At 48.1% G+C, this 19,947-nt stretch overlaps 1 protein-coding gene across 18 annotated transcripts in view; it reads left to right on the top strand.

Moving 5' to 3' along the window:
- caska (calcium/calmodulin-dependent serine protein kinase a) overlaps nucleotides 1-19,947 on the top strand; it is a 191,640-nt gene that overhangs the window by 86,957 nt on the left and 84,736 nt on the right. The gene's annotated exons all lie outside the window — the stretch shown is intronic.

The raw sequence follows: 19,947 nt of genomic DNA, 5'->3' as shown, positions 1-19,947 counted from the left end.
GCACAGTTGGCCATGCAGCGCAGATGGTGGAGAGTAAATTGGCCTTTTCAAAAAGCGCCCACAACATAAACAACGCCTAATGTAGTTTTGTCACCGAATCGCCTTCATTTCAGGCAGTCAGTGGAATCATAGAACAGTTATATTTCAGACCGGTTGGCTACTTGCCTACTGAAATGTCCTATTAAAAGCCAGCAAGTCATTCCCATGTGTGAAAAAAAACTGATGATTCACAGGAAGTGGGGGAAACCCAGGAAACTTGGAATATGTCCAACAAACCTCCGTGCAGCAGCAGCTCTGAGGTGGGTTTTTAATAGCCTAATCCACCAGGAGGGGTCTTCTTAGCATCGTGTGCCAGTCAGGCACTGGGTAGACGCTAAGGAGCCCTGACAGAGCTGCTGATTCCACACTCTTGAGAGGGAGGAGGAGGAAGAGGAGGAGGAGGAGGAAGAGGAGTGGCGTGACCTTGAGGGCCACGCCGACTGAAGGAAGTGCTTTGCTCTCTGTGGTCGGAAGTGGCCGAATTAAATGGGTCCTTGGGGAGCCTCTAATAGCTGCCATGTAGCAAGTAGCCGCCGCAGCAGGAGGAAAAGCTGTGTGTGTGTGTGTGTGCTCTCAGGATGGGTCTGACTGTGCCTTCACACACTGTTCTTCTTGTGTGAAATGCTTTAGGGCTGCGCTGCGTGTACAGCAGGGAGCTCTCAGTCCCGTCTCCTGTCCTGCTCCAAGCACAGCACCATTGATTAGTCATTAGCGGGGTTTCCATCCAACTTTTTTTAATGCAATTTTTGAACATTCAAATAGGAAATCCTCAGTGGGAAGACTTAAAATTCCCATGAAATCTTTTAAAGTCGAACAAGAAATCAATTTCCAAGAAGGGGGTGAATTAACACCCCATTCACATAGGGCATAATGCGACTAAGGTTGATGGAAACAGGGTTATTCGCATCAAATTGCATTTGTTGAGATTTTATTACAAGTTTCCATTAAAGTTTTGAACCCACAGCTGTTCACAACTCCTCCCTTGATTAGGGGAGTGTCCATTTTGAATTGGCATAACTCAGTGGACAGAACTGTTCATTTCTTTTAGACAAACTCTCATAAATTCGCTTAGAATATGCGAATGAGTTGGACGGAAACTCAGCTAGTGTAATTGTATAATTGTGCCCTTGACTGGCTAAATCAGGTGTGGTCAGCTGATCACCAGAGCCACTGACGAGCTCAGGCAGGTAGGTAGGTAGGCAGGTAGAGAGGTAGGCAGGTACGCAGGTAGGCAGGTACGGAGGTAGGCAGGTAGGTAGGTAGACAGGTAGGCAGGTACGGAGGTAGGCAGAGCAGGGAAAGATGGAAAGCATGAGGGAACAGGAGCAGCATTGAGATGCGCTAGCTGTAAGGATAATAGGTGTTTGTAAGCCAACTAGGAAACGCCTGACCCCTGTATGGATTCTAGCTGTCATTATATCTTAATATATAACTCTTATTTATATCTTTAACATTAACATTATATCTTAATATATAACTCAACCCCACCACAACCCCCCTAGTCTGTATGTTCACCATTTCTCTATGTATCACCAGAACAGCACCATCACATGATCCTCTCCGTCATCAGCAGGTTGTGGGGGCCAGGGTAGAGGAGGGTAATGGGGTCTGGTGCATAGAAAACCATGCTAGCTCAGCGCAAGGGTGTGCAGTGCTGTGCGGGGCTGTGCGGTGACACATCATTAGCATAGCCCCTCCGGTTCAGTGGGAACAGGCAGTGATTAAGCAAAGCGATGTACTCCAACCTGTTCTGCTCATTGGGGAGCAGTCTGTGTGTGTGTGGGTGTGAGAGAGAGTGAGTGAGGGGGGCAGTACACATTTAATGGAGGCAGAAGAACCTAAAGAAGAAGAAAGGAATGGCTGTGTGATGGGGGATAGAGAGAGAGAGAGAAAGAAAGAGAAAGAGAGAGGGAAAGGGCTGGTGACTACAGCAGAAGAAGTTGAAAGACACTGCTCCCCTGCCTCATCTCAGCAGAAGGGAGAGGCCACTGGTGATTTTCTCAAGGACTGTTCAAAGAAGCTATTCACACACCATAACACACACATACAAACACACACACACACACACACACACACACACACACACACACACAGAGATAGTCTCACATAGGCGTGAAGGGCCTGCTAAAAGCTCTGGATAAGATGACAAAAGGATGGTGGGATGAAAGGAAAGTAAATGACGAGGATAAGAAAGGGCGACAGAGATGGAGAGAGAGAGAGATGGAGAGAGAGAGATGGAGAGAGAGAGACGGAGAGAGAGAGACGGAGAGAGAGATGGAGAGAGAGAAGAGCCTCCTTAATGGGGGTTATAGTCTCGTGACTGAAGTAAGGGTTAGAGCTGAGACCCCTAAATGCTTCCTAAATCTCCCTCTCCCAGCATTCCTGAGAGGGCCACCGTCAGGGTATACTTATCTTGCTAACCCCCCCCTTCTCTTTCTCTCTCCCTCTCCCACGCAGTCATTTTCTCTGTCTCTCTCTCTCTCTATCTCTCCCTCACACTGTCGGTGATTTTCTCTTTCCCAGTTTCAGTCATTCTCTGTATGCCTTTATGTTAGACCTCCCTCACCCTTTCTCCCTCCCTTTCATTACACACGCACTTTTAACCCCTCTCCATCCCTCCTCCTCTCATTTCTCTCTATATCTACCTCTATTTCTCTTTTATAATCTCACTCTCTCTCCCTCTCCTTCTCTCTGTCAGCCTTAGGCCTGGTATTACCCCAGTGTTCTGCTGGATTTCAGACTCATTTCCTGTTGAGCTTTTCAGCTCGACTACATGAGCCCCTGCCTATCTAGCATTCCCACCCTTCTACTGTATGCACACACACACACACACACACACACACACACACACACACACACACACACACACACACACACACACACACACACACACACACATATATATATATACATATATATACATATATACATACATACACAGATATAAATACTCATGGTAAAGCTAAAGAATATGTCCTATCATTGGAAAGATAAGCTTATCGAACTAAAGATAGATATATGGCTACATAGAGAGGAGTTGCATGAAAGCTTATGTGGCTACAGGCATATACACACACACACACACACACCGTGACTGATTTGCTCACCCAGTGAATTAGCCGTAGGACTGCAGCTGTCCAGTGATCTGCTTTGAAGTCTCTCATCCTCCCCAGGAGCTAGCACGGAGAAGAGAGTATCATAAATCATACACACACACACACACACACACACACACACACACACACTTACACACACTTACACGTACACACACAATTACACGTTCACACACACACACACACACTTACACGTACACACACACACACACACACACACACACACACACACACACAATTACACATTCACACACACACACACACACACACACCCATACACTCACTCTCTCTGACAAACACAAAGGGAGAGAGTGAAAGAGAGTGCAGCCATGCAATTATTTTCTCACAGAGACAAACGCACACAAATTCAAAAATAGATACACATCGTTTTAGACACACACACGCGCACACATACACCTTGCCCTCAGCAAACACACCCTCCACTAATAACATGATAGCCTTGACATTCAGTTCATTGTGTCGTGCCCTACAATGCACAATTTATTGCAGGTGTCACTTACCATACCATCTGTCTCTGCTTTGTATTATACTACTGAACATGGCGAAATGTTGAACTACTATCCAATAATGTGGGCTTATGAAAAGATTCATAATAATAGGTTCATTTGAGATGAATGGCTGTCTGTCTCCCTGTTGGATTTATTCAAAATAGTTTTATAGATTATAGTGCTGGCCTCTCGCATGTACCCTGCGTTAGGGTTTTTAATTGCCCATGTTTCACATGCATCAGTGCTGTGTGTAGCGCGTAGAGGCAAACTCTCCAGGGCAGAGTGGTGTGCACATACTATGATGGAGGATTTCAAGATGGGTATCTAGAACGTTTCCAATCTCATCATCCATCCACAATAGAATGAATGCCCAAACGGTGAATAACCCTGGACCAAGTGTCGTACCCAGTGGTATCATTTCAGCAGGGTGTGTACAGCTAAAGATAGGTGACTTGCTTGTACAGGGGTCAATAGAAGGCTTGCACAGGGGCAATAGAAGGCTTGCACAGGGGCAATAGAAGGCTTGCACAGGGGCAATAGAAGGCTTGCACAGGGGCAATAGAGGGCTTGCACAGGGGCAATAGAAGGCTTGCACAGGGGCAATAGAGGGCTTGCACAGGGGCAATAGAGGGCTTGCACAGGGGCAATAGAAGGCTTGGCTCTCTGTGTGTCTGCTAATGTCCACCATGGATCCGTTTCCACCTCCATTGCTTCTCTTGCTGGCTACTTCAGCGCCGGCACTGCGAAGCGGTCCTCAGACAACGCTTAAACGGTCCTCTCATGTCCAGACTGGACACTGCAGGAGACGGGGGTCTGCATAGGACCACTTGCTTTTGTTTCAGGGCCTCCATCTGGCCATTGGTTGCCATGCAGTTGACTGTTCTTGAAAGAGTGTGGTTGAATAGCTACATCTTAACAGCACCTTTATTTACTGAATACAGTTGCTGAACCAATGCTGTCTTAGTCCATGTGCAGTGGTTATTGTTAACCTTGCCATGTAAATCAATAAAAATGGAACGGAATTGACTTGAATTCAATAGACGTTTTGCTAAAGCTTTAATACATGCATTTCACCAAAGATTCGGCACAAACAGCTCAGAGGAGGTTCAGCCAAACGAGCACCATGCATAATACATGTGCTATCTGATACGGCACAGAGACATGGTCTAGGGGACGATTGGCATCATCCTTATTGGTGCTTTGGATGGTCAGAATAGCATATGTGTCCAATGGAAGAAAGGTAATTGAAAGAATGGAGTGAGTACATTTAAGGCTCTGTGGAAAGTGAGACAGAGTGAGAGATTTGGGGCAGAAGGAGCGGGAGCACGAGCAGGGGGAGGAATGCGGGAAGCACAGCGGGAAGAAGGGAAGGGGAAGGGTGAGGGAGCGGAAATGAAGGAGAGGGAAAATTGAAGCGGACAGCGCAGTCACACTCGGACTGGAAAAGCAACTACTCCAGGGAAGAGAGATGGGAGGGTTGTTCAACTGCACCAGTGATTAAAACACATACGCACACACACACACACACATACGCACACACACACACACACATACGCACACACACACACACACACACACACACACACACACACACACTGAGCCCACAGAGTTTCTAATCAAGTAAAAAGAATTACACACAGTTTCATGGTCTATAGGGTGCACTAGGAACACTGTTCAGTGGGAGTGGGAGCGTTGGTCCTGACAGATGTGATGATGAAACATCCTTTTCCAGGGAGCCCTCTGTCTGACAGGCCGTCCTCTGTCTTTGCCCAACGCAGAGTCTTAAGGAAGTTCACCAGTGTATGAGAGCCAGTGATGGCAGACTCAGAGAGTGAATCCAGAGCTCCACCATTAATCAAGCCAGTTTGGGCAACTTGTGGGTCACATGTGGCTTAGACGTCACGTGTGATAAGACACAACATGGAAGCTGTGTACACTGTGGAGGAGAGGAGAAGCAGGTGATGTATGCCCATACACTGGAGGGGGTCTTCAGACCTGGAAGGGTGTCTTTAGGCACACAGACGTAGTTTTCTACTTCAAAAAATGTTAATCTGCTTCGATTCATATAGTTTATCAATAAGAATTTCTATAACCGGATCAAATTAATCAGTGTGTGGTTGTCGGTCATCTGAGAGGTTAGCTTGTTTTCAAACAACACTATTTACTTGTTGTCTCCACCTAAAAGGCCCATGGCTTACCAGTCGATTGGGTAGAAAATACAGTGAGACAGTTGATCTCCGGTTGAGTATGTTATTCAGGTACGTATTGTCTGGAAACATAGTCTGCCAGCAGGAGGTTGCAACACCTTTTTCGCTTCCTGGTTTGTGGATGTTGCTATGGCAGTTACAAAAGCAGAATGGATTGGACCAGGATTTTTATGCTATAAGGTTTACAAGTCTGATGGGAGAAATTAGTACATCATATTAGGCCAAAGATGGTTATAAAAACACGGTCAGACCGGTCAAAATGTTAATTAATTCATTCATTAGCCTTCCTGTCCGGTACTGTATGCAAGCGTGGTGGTAAGAGGAAGTGAACCTTAACTTTTGTAATTTTGGACTTTGGGTTATCTGCCTCTTCCTGTACTGCCTGTGTGGGTGTGTGTGTATGCGTGTGTGTGTGTATGCGTGTGTGTGAGTGTGTGTGCGTGAGTGTGTGTGTGAGAGTGTGTGTGTTTCCTCTGAGGAGAGCTCCGGCTGCTTCTCCACGCTCCTGCAGTTTTTCCTCTCCCGCAGCGTGGCTGGATAAATCTAATTTGGCGGCCAGTCACATTCAGTATGCTTTCTCTCTCTCTTTCTCTCTCTTTCTCTCTCTCCCACTCCCACTCTCTCACACACACACACACACATACACACACTCTATCACTCACTCACTCACTCACTCACACACACACTCTCTCTCTCTTTCTGTCTGTGTCTTTCTTTCCATCTCTGCCTGTTACCCCCTCCCCTTTTCTGTCTGTATATTTTTGTCTTTCTCTTTCTTTCCATTATTTCTTTTGCTTCTCTCTTCTATTCTCTCCTTTCCTCTTTCCACCACTCGGGTACACACAAATCTCTCTCTCTCTTTCTCTCTCTCTCTCCCCCTCTCTGTCGTTCATTAGTGGGAGCCGGGTCCTGAGCAGAGAGTGCCTGCAGCAGGGGAACGCTTCATGAGGGTTCTGTTGCTTCCAGGGGCAGCTCATGTGTGAACGTCTCAAGAGTCAGCCTCCCTCTTCCTCTCTCTCTGTCCCCCCCTCCTCTCCCCTGCATCTCAGCAGTCGGCACCGATCACTGTTCATCTCACACACACACACACACACACACACACACACACACACACACACACACACACACAGAGACATGCGCACACACACACACACACACAACTCCAACCCCTGGCTCGATCGACACCACATTTAGAGGTGTAGGGTCATTCAGAGGTCTGCAGTTGAAGTCTAGCACTGTCTCATTGACTCCTCAGGAGATTATTACAGTGCAGAGAAAGACATTGAGGGAGAGAAGTAGAGGGAGAGGGAGGGAGAGAGAGAGAGAGAGAGAGGGGGAGATCGAGAAAGAGGGAGGGAACGGTAGAGGGAGGGAGAGAGGGGGAGAGAGATAGACAGAGAGGGAGGGAGGGAGGGAGAGGGGGAGGGAGGGAGAGAAAGGTTGAGGAAGAGAAAGGTAGAGGAAGAGAAGTGTGCAATCACAGGTTCCACTGGAGGTCATTGTTAGCCTCAACATCATGATGGCACTTTGATGTTCTCTCCCTTGAGTCTGAATCAGGTGTGAATAGTTGTTTCCGTTGATAACACACTCTTTTTGTTTGTAACGAGTAAAGGGGAAAGTGGCGTAGTTACTCAAGTCCATTTTGAGGAAATGTTCACTGCGAGGTGCAGAGTGTATTGTATGAGGCTTTTCTCTTGTGCGCGTTTCTGTTTGTTCTCTCAGAAGGGAAAGGGTATAAAAAAAAAGTCGGTGAGTCGTGAAATTATCCCTCTGCAAAGCCCCTGATTGCAGAGGCAGACCAGAGCAGGCGCACCAAGACGAGACGCTGTGATTTTCTGGGGGGGAAAGGAGAGAGGGGGAGAAATTGCAAGAGAAAGTTTGTCCCCTTTTATGTTTAAAAAAAAATGTATTTCTCTTTCCGACCAGCCCTTCAGGTTAGCAAGCTATCCCATCTCCTCGCTTGTGTATGAAGACACACACACACACACACACACACGCACACAAATTTGGGTCTACACTTACCACTTCCCCTCTCCTGTCTATCTCCTCCATGTCACTACTCAAGTCAGTGCCTTACCTTCGTTTGTGTGGAGAAAGAGCCAGATTTGGCTTGTCAAATGAGGGTGCTGACTGGGGAGAACTGTGCAGAAAATGTAATTTCATGTTGGTGGTGAGCACCGCCCCATAGAGCTAGCATCCGAACTAACATGCTAACATGCTAACATGCTCCACGAACCCTTTTAAAGCCCACACTAATGCCTAAGCTCTCTATGTGCCTGGACCTCCTGTGAAGTGAGACGCATTAAGACACCTGCTGCTCAATTAGCAGCAGGTATCAGAGGAAATCACTGCGTGCCACCAGCACAGCCCATGAGAGCAGGCCTACTGCAGGCAGAGAAAGAGAGAGAGTGAGAGAGAAAAAAATAGAGAATGGGAGAGAGATGGAGAAAGAGAGACAGAGGCAAAACGGACAATCAGAAGGAGAGCAGACAGACAGACAGACACAGACACAGACAGACACAGACAGACACAGACACAGACAGACAGACACAGACAGACAGACACAGACAGACAGACACAGACAGACAGACACAGACAGACAGACACAGACAGACAGACAGACAGACACAGACAGACAGACAGACACAGACAGACAGACACACAGACAGACACAGACACAGACAGACAGACAGACACAGACAGACAGACAGACACAGACACAGACAGACAGACACAGACAGACAGACACAGACAGACAGACACAGACAGACAGACACAGACAGACTCAGACCAAAATGGTACTGGCCACACACTTATTGAATGATATGCCTGCTGTCCTCTGAGATTACACACACCTGGGGATGCAGGCCACTAAGCTGTCTTGAACCTCCTCTCCTCTGCTCTGCTCTGCTCTGCTCTGCTCTATGTGCATGAAAAGACTTTAGGGTAGCTGATATGGTTGTGCTGCAGCGTTTAGTGTGAGCTTCCCATTGTCAGTCTGGCCAGGGACATTGTTTCGTGTGTTTGTTTCTCTGGGGATTTGTCAGGGAAAGTCTGTGTTTTTGTGTGTGTGTGTGTGTGCGCGCGTCTGTCTGTCTGTGAAAGTGTGTGGATATGTAAGCGAGCACGTGTAGGTGTGGGTAAAACAAAACTTGTGTATATATACATATATCTGTGTGTGTGTGTGTGTTTCCTCTGAGGAGAGTGTGTTTGGCTACATGTCTGTGCACGCCTCACCTGATGACGCACTGAGCACATCAGACTGTCTGCCTCCCGTTGCCTGGGCGACTCAGGCCCATTTCGGCTGTCCTCCAGAAGAGGGGCTGTCTGTTGCCATAGTTGCGTGGTGGCAATTGTTTTAATTGTTTATGTGTTTATTAATTTTATTGATTTGTTTTCATCACGGGAGGATCTTTCACTTTTGATTGAAGCCAACTCACATCCACCACTGACAGCTAAGACATTGTCTCACCCACAAACTTGGGCTTAGGCTGGTGTAATTACCAGTAGTCATTTAATCGCCAAGGTTGTAGTTTCTGGAATATTCTGGAAATATTCCAAGTTGTCAGTAGTCTTATATCTGTGTATCTCTCTTCTTCCTGCGCTCAGGGTTAAGTAGGTGGTTTGTTGTACGTTTATGTTGTCTTCTAAGAGTTTTTCCGCAGTCGGCACCAATCACTGTTCATCTCACACACACACACACAACTCTGTTCTCTCTCTGTTCAGTTATTCTGCTGCTCCTTCTCCTGTCCATTCATAAATACTTTTCTTTCAAACACACACACACACACACACACACACACACACACACACACTCACCCCGGCCCCATCACACACACGCGCACACACACACAAACACACAGAGACACACACACACACAGATCTTCCACTGCGTCGTGGCTCCATCCTGTAGGGACGGGAGCTGAAGTTCTGCACTGGCAGATATCGACCGGCTCCTCTGCTTATCGACGCTTGGCGATGCGGGCCTTCCTGCTGTAGGCAGAAAAGAAAAAAAAAAAAGACAGCGAGGGGGGAAAAAAAAAACAAGACAGATAAAATATACATTCCCTCTGAATAATTACAAACAAAATGGAGGGAGGGAGACTGGAGGGGAGAGGTTGAAAGCCTCTATCGATTTCTGCCCGGTCCCTTGTGTCCCTCTATAGCCATGAATCTAGCCAGGGCTGGATCATAAATGTCGGTGATGAAATGTGATGTGGCCCCCTCGCATGCTGTCTCTGGGAGTGCATTAAAACCCTGACTGACTGCCAGACGCCAGGCCCTTTATAGCGCCGCCGCCTCCTCCCATCACGCTCCAGCCCTTGGCCTGCAGGCTCCACGCTCGTATCTATAAACTAGTCATTCAAGCCCTCGTTCATTATCTCAGACTGATTGAGCGACAGGATCTCGGGGCATCTGTGAGTACATCGCAGCCAGCTGAAAAGTGTGTGTGTGTGTGAGGTCGTCTTTGTGTACATCACGCCTCGTTTGGTGAAACAGCGCCGCTCTGGTCCGGCGTGTTTGTCAGGACTGTGGCAGAACTGCACCTGATTTGGCTGTTACCGTCACGGTTTCTCTTACTCCGCCCAAGGGCCTGCAGCAGTCACAGACTGGCCAAGCATCACTCCCAGTGTGATCATCTGCATGGGAAGAATCACACAACATTTAGGCAAAGGTTTGGTCGTCGTAAAGACAGATGACAACTAACGAGTAAATAAGAGGAGAAACGCGTTTCAAGGCTGTGTGTTGAGAAGCTCTGCTTTAAGGCATATGCCACTGTGTGTGGGAGAACTCCTTTCTGCCTTTTGGGGAAGCACAGACTTGACCTCTGACCCCACTGTTCACTGGCAAGCTAGGGTGGGCTGTGTGCTATACGTATATATATATTTTGTTGGCATTCCGTGTCCCGTGCTCTGATGCGTCTGTGTGCTCTAGTCTTGGGTTTTGTGTGACATATTTATGTTGAGGTGCATCATATGGCACTGTCAATCAATCAATCAATCAATTCAATCTTATATAGCGCTTCTCTATATACTCGAAGTCGCTTTACAAAGTCCAGAGTCCAGTTGTCATTCATACACTGTCATACCGGTGGTGGTAAGCTACCTCAGTAGCCACAGCTGCCCTGGGGCAGACTGACAGAAGCGTGGCTGCCAATCAGCGCCACTGTGATGTCCTGGGGATGGGGCCTGGCATTCTCTTTGAGCTGTAGAAAGCTCTTGTGGTGTGTTGTGTTACATTGTGTTAGTGTGTTGTGTTACATTATGGTGTGTTGTGTTGTGTTACATTGTTTTAGTGTGTTGTGTTGGAGTGTGGTGTTACATTGTGTTGTACTGAATTGTGTTGAGTTTTTGATGGCAGGCTGTGCTGTGCTGTTTCAGTCTGTGCCGTGGTTCATGATGCTTTTTATGGGCTGCAGAAGGGCATGCTGCAGTCCTGCTCTGCCCTCAGCCGTGCTGTGGTCCAGGCAGTTTGTGTGTGTGTGCTCACTGGAGAGTGTGTGTGTGCGCACGGGACAGAGTAAGTGTGTCTGTGTGTGTGCTCACGGGTGAGTGCGTGCGTGTGTGTGCGCACGGGAGAGTGAGTTTGTGTGTGTGTGCGTGTGAAGCTGCCTTTGATTTAGTCACTTTTCACAGTGATTGTCCCACAAGCCCATACTGCCAGAGGACATATTCTACCAGCCATGGTGATAGCAATGGGGGCAGATTGATCGTTTGGTGCCGCAGCTGTGTGGGCCAATGGGGGAAAAGGGGATGGGGATTATGGAGAGACTAGTAAAGGGAGGGAGGGAGAGAGAGAGAGAGAAATAGAGGAAGCCAGGGTAAAACTGAAGATTGAAGTGCAAGACATAGATGGACAGAAACGGTGTGTGAGAGAGAAAGAGTGAAGAATGTGTGATGGGCAAAAGAGGTGAAATATGGAAGGCAAGAGCGTGCTTGTGTGAGTGAGTAAAGCAGGGAATATAGGAGAGGGCTACAACAGCGGGAAGACAGAGCGAGAGCGAAGGGGTGTGTGTGTTTGTGTGTGCGTGCACTGTGTGCTGCATGCAGAGCTGGGTTTGTCCACCTCATTCATCACAGACAGTCTGGGGCGGTCCAGACATCACCAGGGAGACGGGAGAGAGGAGAGGTAGAGGCTTAACATACCAACACAGCAGCGCTGCCCATAACACCTGCTCACCGCTAACCTGCCATAAATAAAACTACAGCAATGTTTTTAAAGGAGAGCTGTTGCTTAAAACAACACACCACCTTCAGGTCTGTGTTATAAAACCCACTGGCAAACCCATGATGTAATGCATCTGAGAGCTGTTGTGGCTCTTTAGCACCTCTGCTGGTAGGAAGTAGCATGTAGACAACTACAGGGGTTAGAATTTTCAATGTTCAAATATACTTCTACCATAATATGCTTTAAACACTCAGTTGTAGCACGGCAATGATTCATGGAAACTCAGCCCAGATGAATTACATGCAGAGTCCCATTAGAAGAGCAGTAAAGGCCTGATCAGTCACACGGTCTCCAGTGACCTCTGATCACACTTTAGACCAGCAGCCTTTGAACTCTCTCAAAACCCAGTCTCCCCATCGCCAATTCTGTCTCTGCACCGGAGGGAGAAAAATCTATTCCATTCGGTTCTGTTCTGTTCTGTTCTGTTATGTTCAATAAAGCAGCATCAGTAAACCACTGATTCATCAGTTCCCCTCTTTTCTGTCTCCGACTGCGGAGGCGCAGAGAGGGGAGAGGAGGAGGAGAGAGAGGTGAGCTGATGGGTGCTGAAGCACTTCTTAAATTGGCTCTCTCCGCCTTCGGATCCTCACCGTTTAAAATCCCATGTAAAACACGGCAAATCAAATTAGCTTTTGTGACCTGAACAGTTAAGTACGAAAATGTGTGGGCTATGCAACGTAATATAATATAAAGACTATAAGTAATATTGAAATACTACTGTTTCTGCTGAATTCAGTGTCACGGTAAATTCGCCTAACAGACAAATAACATGAAAGCATCCTTGCTGACATGAACAGATAGGTCATAACAGCATTGAAACTGTCGTGTCACAGCACACATTATAGTAATGGCCCCAAAAACATCACCATACTCTACTAAGTTATTTGGAATGATGGAGGATGAAGGCGATTGAGGAAAAGCTCCACTCTTTGGCGAGTGAGCAGGTTTAACATGACTACCAGCTCTGAACACACGAGTGAGCAGGTTTAACATGACTACCAGCTCTGAACACACGAGTGAGCAGGTTTAACATGACTACCAGCTCTGAACACACGAGTGAACAGGTTTAACATGACTACCAGCTCTGAACACATGAGTGAGCGGGGTTATTATGGGTCAGCCTGCCCGCCCCTCTAAGTCCAGTGCCCCGGGGGGCAAGTCAGGAGTGGCCCTAATTGCCCCCGGTCTAGTGCGGCCCCACTGATCACTCAGGCTGATGGCATCTGGAAGCCTTGGGCCGGGTCAGGATGGGTGCTGATGCCAGCCCGTCTGTGCCCGCCTCACAGTTGGAGAAGGGCCTGGTTAATTGTTGGAGGAGACCGGCTGGATGGTCTGAGGGAGAGAACAAAACACACACACCACACACACACACACACACACACACACACACACACACAAGCTGTGAGGAAGTGTGACTGATGAACCTCTGATCAACCCTCCCTCTCTCTTTTTAAAGGACATGTAAAGAGCTCTCTCTCTCTTTCTCTCTCATTTTCGGTCTTCTCTCTCCCTCAAACTTTCCTACTCCTGGAGGAGTGGACACACATGCTTCTAATGGTGGGGGTTCTGTTCTTTCCCGAGTCCAAAGCAGTGACCCGTCCTGTAAGGGATCGTGATTGTTATTCCTCCCCTGACTCTTATGGCCTGTGTGGGTTTAGTAGATTTATCCTTTATTATTCCAGTTTGTTTTTTTTGTCATGTTTGTAGATTCCTTTTGGTTGACTGCTTGAGCAAGAAGGGAGAAGTGTTGAGCCCGCACACATCTGTTCACATCTGTTCTCTGTGGTTGTGAGTGTGGATACAACTGCGGAATACATGTGGCTGCATCAGCAGCAAATATACATACTTGGTGTTTCGTGTCGTGACATCAACAACACTCTGACACCTAAACAGACACACACGCACGCACGCACGCACGCACGCACGCACGCACGCACGCACGCACGCACGCACGCACACACAGTGAGCCTGGCTTGTAGTGGTATCAGCTGCTTAGCTGGTCTCCTCTAGGGGAGGTCTCACCCACCCAGCTGGAGCAACAGAGACCACATCTGTCCTCTGCCCTTCACCTGGCCTCCCCCGCTCCACCCACCACCAGCCCTCCTCCTCCTCCTCCCACTCTGTGTGTGTGTGTGTGTGTGTGTGTGTGTGTGTGTGTGTGTGTGTGTGTGTGTGTGTGTGTGTGTGTAGGGAGCGGTGGGTTTGAGGTTTGTCAGGGCCATATGGAAGTCTGTTCTCTCAGCATGGGTCTCTATGGCTGACCAGTGGAGCCTACGGCTGCTGTCTTCCTCTTGCTCTCTCTTTCTCTTGCTCTCTCTCTCTCTCATTCTCCGTCCCTCACTCTCTCTATCTTTCTTTCTATTTATCTGTGTATCTCTCTCCATGCCTCCTTCCCTTCTCTCTCTCTTTCTTTCTCTCTCTGTATAAATATATGCATATCTGTGTACCCTTCTCTCTGTGTGTGTGTGTGTGTGTGTGTGTGAGGTTAATAGAGAGGGTTTGTCAAAGCATTCAGTATTAATACATGAAACGATGGCGTGTGAGAACCAGAGGACTGTGGCACAGACAGTGTGGATGACACTAGACACGCCTTCGCTATAATGGCCACCGCTAGCGGTGAGCTAATCTACATGTCATTAGCATCGTTCACAGGTTAGCGCCACAGCCATCCACCGCTCGCGAACACGCCAGTGAGCGTGCTTAGCCAGATTAGCATCTGTGGCGCTATGGCGGAGAGGCCTGAGGTAAAGCATTAGCATAGCTTGGTGGAGAGGGAGAAGACCTCCCCCACCCCCCTCCCCTCCTCTCTCTCCATCTGAACAGCCCGTGTGGGCAATGACATTTAATTATGCGCCGCCGCCATTCCTCCGTGGGCTCCCCGCTACGCTGCTCTGCTCTCCCAGGAAAAAAGCCGTTGCCGCTAACAGAGCCAGATAAGTGTCCACCTTGAGGCTGTTGCTACATGCCCCTAATGCCATGTAATGACTGTTGGCTGAAGATTATGAAACCACAAAAGGCTCATCAGGGAGTTTGTTGCACTTTCTCTTGAAGAATTAAGAGCGAGTCCATTTTATAGGACTTGATTTGTTTCCCGGTTCTGCCTCTGTATTTGTCTTCGTCTCCCTTTCTTTCTCTCTCGTTCTCTCGTCTTCCTCATGAACTCACCATCTCCCCTTTTTTCTCATTCATTTGTTCTGTTCTCTGTAGTCCCCTGCCCCTCTCTCCCTCTTTCTTTTTATTTCTCCGGCTCTTCCACTATATCTAATTCCACTTAAGTCATCACTGTGAGAGAGACAAAGGCCAAGCCTGACAGGAATGCGACATGATAGATTTGCAGGGTATGAAAAGAAAGAGTGAAACAGAGAGAGTGAGTGAGTGAATGAGAGGTAAGAATGGAGGGAGAGAGAGTGCTACAGAGAGAGAGAGTGATGGGGTGAGGTTGGAACAGGATAATAAAAAGGATGGGGTTGGGGGGGAAGAGATTGGAACGGTGCCAATGTCTGTGTTTAGTTGGAGGCTTCCGGTGCTTTCTGCCAGAGAGTCCTGCAGGCTTTGGGGCCAGAGCAGAGGTGTCAGTCTGCCTCAGTCCATCCGCCACTGATCTCTCTGTACGGCAGGTCCACAACCAGCACCCCCATAGATGGACAACACCGCCTCAGGACAAGAACCCAGAACACAACAGAACCCACAGAGAGTCACCCAATGGTATGTGGATGAGGAAAAGCTCAGAAACAGAAACACACAATGGCTTCAGGTTGAAAAGTCTTTGACAGAGACCACTGTTTCGGAACAAGAACTCATAAATCTCCTGGAGGTCTGAGGTGTCTCTCAAACCCTCTCAAACTAACTAAAGGAACCGTTCTACTTCTGGCAGGCCCCATTCCCCAATGGAACCACCTCTAGATCCCTGCCTGACCTAGGTTCTGTGAGGTTCTCTTGATCTGTAGCCAGTAAAGGAATGCTTAGTGTTTTAGTATGCCTGAAAGCTCACAGAGTATGTACGGTATATTCAAAACCAAGGATTTATTGATAGTTTGTGCATGTAGTAGTGTGTGCGTGTAGTAGTGTGTGCGTGTAGTAGTGTGTGCGTGTAGTAGTGTGTGTGTGTAGTAGTGTGTTCGTGTAGTAGTGTGTGTGTTCGTGTAGTAGTGTGTGCGTGTAGTAGTGTGTGCGTGTAGTAGTGTGGTCGTGTAGTAGTGTGGTCATGTAGTAGTGTATGCGTGTAGTAGTGTGGTCATGTAGTAGTGTGTGCGTGTAGTAGTGTGTGTGTTCGTGTAGTAGTGTGGTCGTGTAGTAGTGTGTGCGTGTAGTAGTGTGTGCGTGTAGTGTGTGTGTGTGTGTGTAGTGTGTGTGTGTGTGTGTGTAGTAGTGTGTGCGTGTAGTAGTGTGTGCGTGTAGTAGTGTGTGCGTGTAGTAGTGTGGTCATGTAGTAGTGTGTGCGTGTAGTAGTGTGTTCGTGGTTGTGTTGCACAGGTGTAAAAGTTCTAGTGGAAGTTTAGGTGAGTGTCAGGACTGCTCAGGTGTGTACTGCAGGTACTGTTCATTAGACTGGGTTCCACAGTGGGACTGTCCCCTTCCTGTCTGCCTGACTTTCGTTTGGATGGCCCCATTCTGTCTTAGACCAGACTTCCCTTTACCTACCTACACACACACGAACACACACGCGCGCACACACACACGCGCACACACACGCGCACACACACACCTACACACATTCGGTCACACCCACTCTACCCAAAGCCTCACTCACAGAGTTTTAAAGCAACATTGATAAACGCACGCAACCTTTAGTGAGCGTCCCTGGACACCTAACCCAGCCTCTCTGACCCAGTGCAATGACGCATCTGATACTCTCCTCTCCTGTTCCGGCTTACTGGAGAAGGCCGAGAGGGAGGAGATGAGACGAGACGAAGAGAGAAGAGAAGAGAAGAGAGGAAGGAGATTAGTCGTTAGCTCCTGGGGCCAGTAACTTCCTCCTCTGTTGTAGTTTTTGAGGGATGTGACCCACAAATGTCCACTGAGGCCCCGACTTTAAAGTTTAACAGTCCTTACTTACTCTTACTTACTTTCTTCCTTTTATTCCCTTTCTGTTCGTCAGTCTGGTTCTGCCTTTCTACATATCCACATGTGGCCCCGCCTTTTATTTTTCACTATGGTTGGCCTTCCTCTTCGTCTTTTTGCGTTTGTTATATTTGTCCGTCTCGCTGTTTGTTTGAACTCTGCATGTCTTTCTAGTCTTATTTTCTCTCTTCTTCAGCCTTCCTCCCTTCTGCTCTCCTTTTCTCTCGCCCCCACCCGTATTTCACATTGAAGTCTCTCTTTTCATTCATTTCATTCGTCCTGTCTCCAGCTGCTTTGTAAGTGACTGTGTGTTTGTGTGCGTTTGGCGTGTTTGTGTGTTTGTTTGTGTGTGTGTGTGTGTGTGTGTGTGTGTGTGTGTGTGTGTGTGTGTGTGTGTGTGTGTGTGTGTTCTTCTGTACAGCTTCAACAGTTCTGTCCCTGTTGTTGTTTCCATCCATCCATCCATACATCCATCCATACATCCATACATACATACATATTCTGAGCATATGTGCTGTATGCTGCACACTGTGTATGCATAACACATGCACAAAGATGGAGAAAGAGAAAGACAGCGAGGCAGACAACAGAGGAGAGGAAGATAAACAGAAAGACTTGTAAAATAGGGACAAGACAGCCCTAACTGGGATGAAGAACAGGAGGAGGAGAAAACCGAAAGTCAACGTGAAGGCACAGAAGGAGAGGGGAAAGACGTATTGCGTTGGAGCACACACATTTCAGCCCCTGGGCTGATGAATGGAAGTGCGTTTTCTCTGCTCGGCTTTGTAAATTGACTGAGTGATTGGAGGAATCTCCTAGCAGTGCTCTTTATTAGTTATGTCAGGCTGACTGATTCCTCTGCTTCCTCTGCGCTCACACTCACCCTCTCTCTCTCTCTATCTCTCTCTCTTTATCTCTCTCTCTCTCTCTCTCTCTCTCTCTCTCTCTCTCCCTCTCCCTCTGTATCTCTCTTTCTTTCTCTCTCTCTCTCTCTCGCTCTCGCTCTCGCATTTGCGCCTTCCTCAGCACCCACCAGCTAGCAGCCTCCTCCTCCAGCCTGCCATATTTGCACAGGGAAATATTAAAACTTAATGCAGTTACCTAAGAGTGAGTGAGAGAGATGGGGAAAGGGAGCGGGGGCGTGTATTGGTATGGAGGGGACGTAAAGGGAATGTATGTATCTCACCGTGTCACTGGGTATAAGAGTAGCTACTCATCTGAGGAGAGTGGCTGGGGGAATCTGGGGGGGGAGTGAGCTGTTATCTGGCAACCCATAGTTATCTGGCAACCCGTAGGGAGAAAAAAAAAAGAGCTGCCTTCGCCTTCGCTTTCCTCTCCAGTATGTCTGCCTTTTGTTGCTGGGCCAGAGAAAGGATATGATGTTGTAGGGACTGGATGAATGGGTGTGTGTGCGTGTGGTTGTGCGTGTGTTGGCGCGTGTGTGGGCGTGTGTGCGTGCGTGTGCGTGCGTGTGCGCGCGTGCGTGTGCGTGCGTGTGCGTGCGTGTGTGTGCGTGTGTGTGTGTGTGTGTGTGTGTGTGTGTGTGTGTGTGTGTTTATGAATGCAGGACTGGTTGTCCTGAGTGGATAAACAGATGGATGGTCCCTGCGCTGATGAGGTACATATGTGTGTCAGAAAGGGAGTGCCATAAAAAGGTATGTGTGTGAGCGAGAGAGAGAGGGAGATAGACACACACGCAGACAGGGTGCATGCATGCTTGTGTGCTTCTCTGTGTGTGTGTGTGTGTGTGTGTGTATGGAGAGTAGGATGCGCAGGATTCCCCCGTCTTTCTTAATTGGCAACATTAACCATCTTGTGTCATGTTTGGTGAAATCTCTTCAGACAGCATCAATATAAGGCTTAGATGAACATCCCTGAGGCTGTTTCAAAATGGCGGATCTCCTGTAGTACAGCTGACTCCATACAGGCTCTGTATGTGTACCATTGACACCAGTCTCAATAATTTATCAGCTACTTTACAGTTACATCGTGCTATACATTTATCATATATCACATATATCATCACTATGTTTGGGTACTGAACCCACGACCTTGTTTTTGATCAGTCGAGCAACAGGTGCACACGTGACTGCGGTAAGAATGCGGTGAAGCTAGTGAACTATTCGTTTGATGACTGTGGCCTCCTCCTTCCCTTGATCCTCTTGTGTTCGCACCTGCCAGCTGACTCTCAGCGGCCCGTGTCAAGGCACAGCCACAGGACTGGCCCCAGATCGCAGTCACTCACCAGCTGCTTGGCCGAATGTCATAACCCGACGCGCGATAAAAGACTTGAGATGAGATGACGAGCTAAGCTAGCGGCGTTCTTGTGTATGTTCGCAGCGCACTTTCTTGGCCCCGTGCCATCTAGTTTTCTCCTACTCTCCGGTGTGGTCAAGGCGTCGGCGCTAAGTGCTCTTGCTAGTCTCTCTGTATTGATCCTTTTCATTAGTGGACTGAATGCACCGTTTTGTTCCCGTCTGCTTTTGGCCCCTGTGGGTTCCTCTAGTTGGTATAACGACGGAGAGGAAGTGGAAACGATTCACGCCGGGAAGGCTCTGCACCGAGTTCAGCTGACTTTGAAAAGCGGCGCTTGTTTTCAGTCGTTCGTTTTCTATTTGGATATTTGCCTTCCAGCTGAAGGGATTTTCTACAGTCGTCGGTCACCTTTCTGTCTACCGACCCCCAAACCTGCAGCCGTCCATTAATCTGATCTGATCACTGTGGTGCTGAAGCAGAAGGTGCCGCGGTGATGAGATGTTAGATTGTTTTGTGCTGTATGGACACTGCCCG

The sequence above is a fragment of the Clupea harengus genome, chromosome 2 (genome assembly GCF_900700415.2).
Source record: "Clupea harengus chromosome 2, Ch_v2.0.2, whole genome shotgun sequence".
NCBI classification, from domain to species: Eukaryota; Metazoa; Chordata; class Actinopteri; order Clupeiformes; family Clupeidae; genus Clupea; species Clupea harengus.
This window is presented reverse-complemented; position numbering and strand designations above follow the sequence as displayed.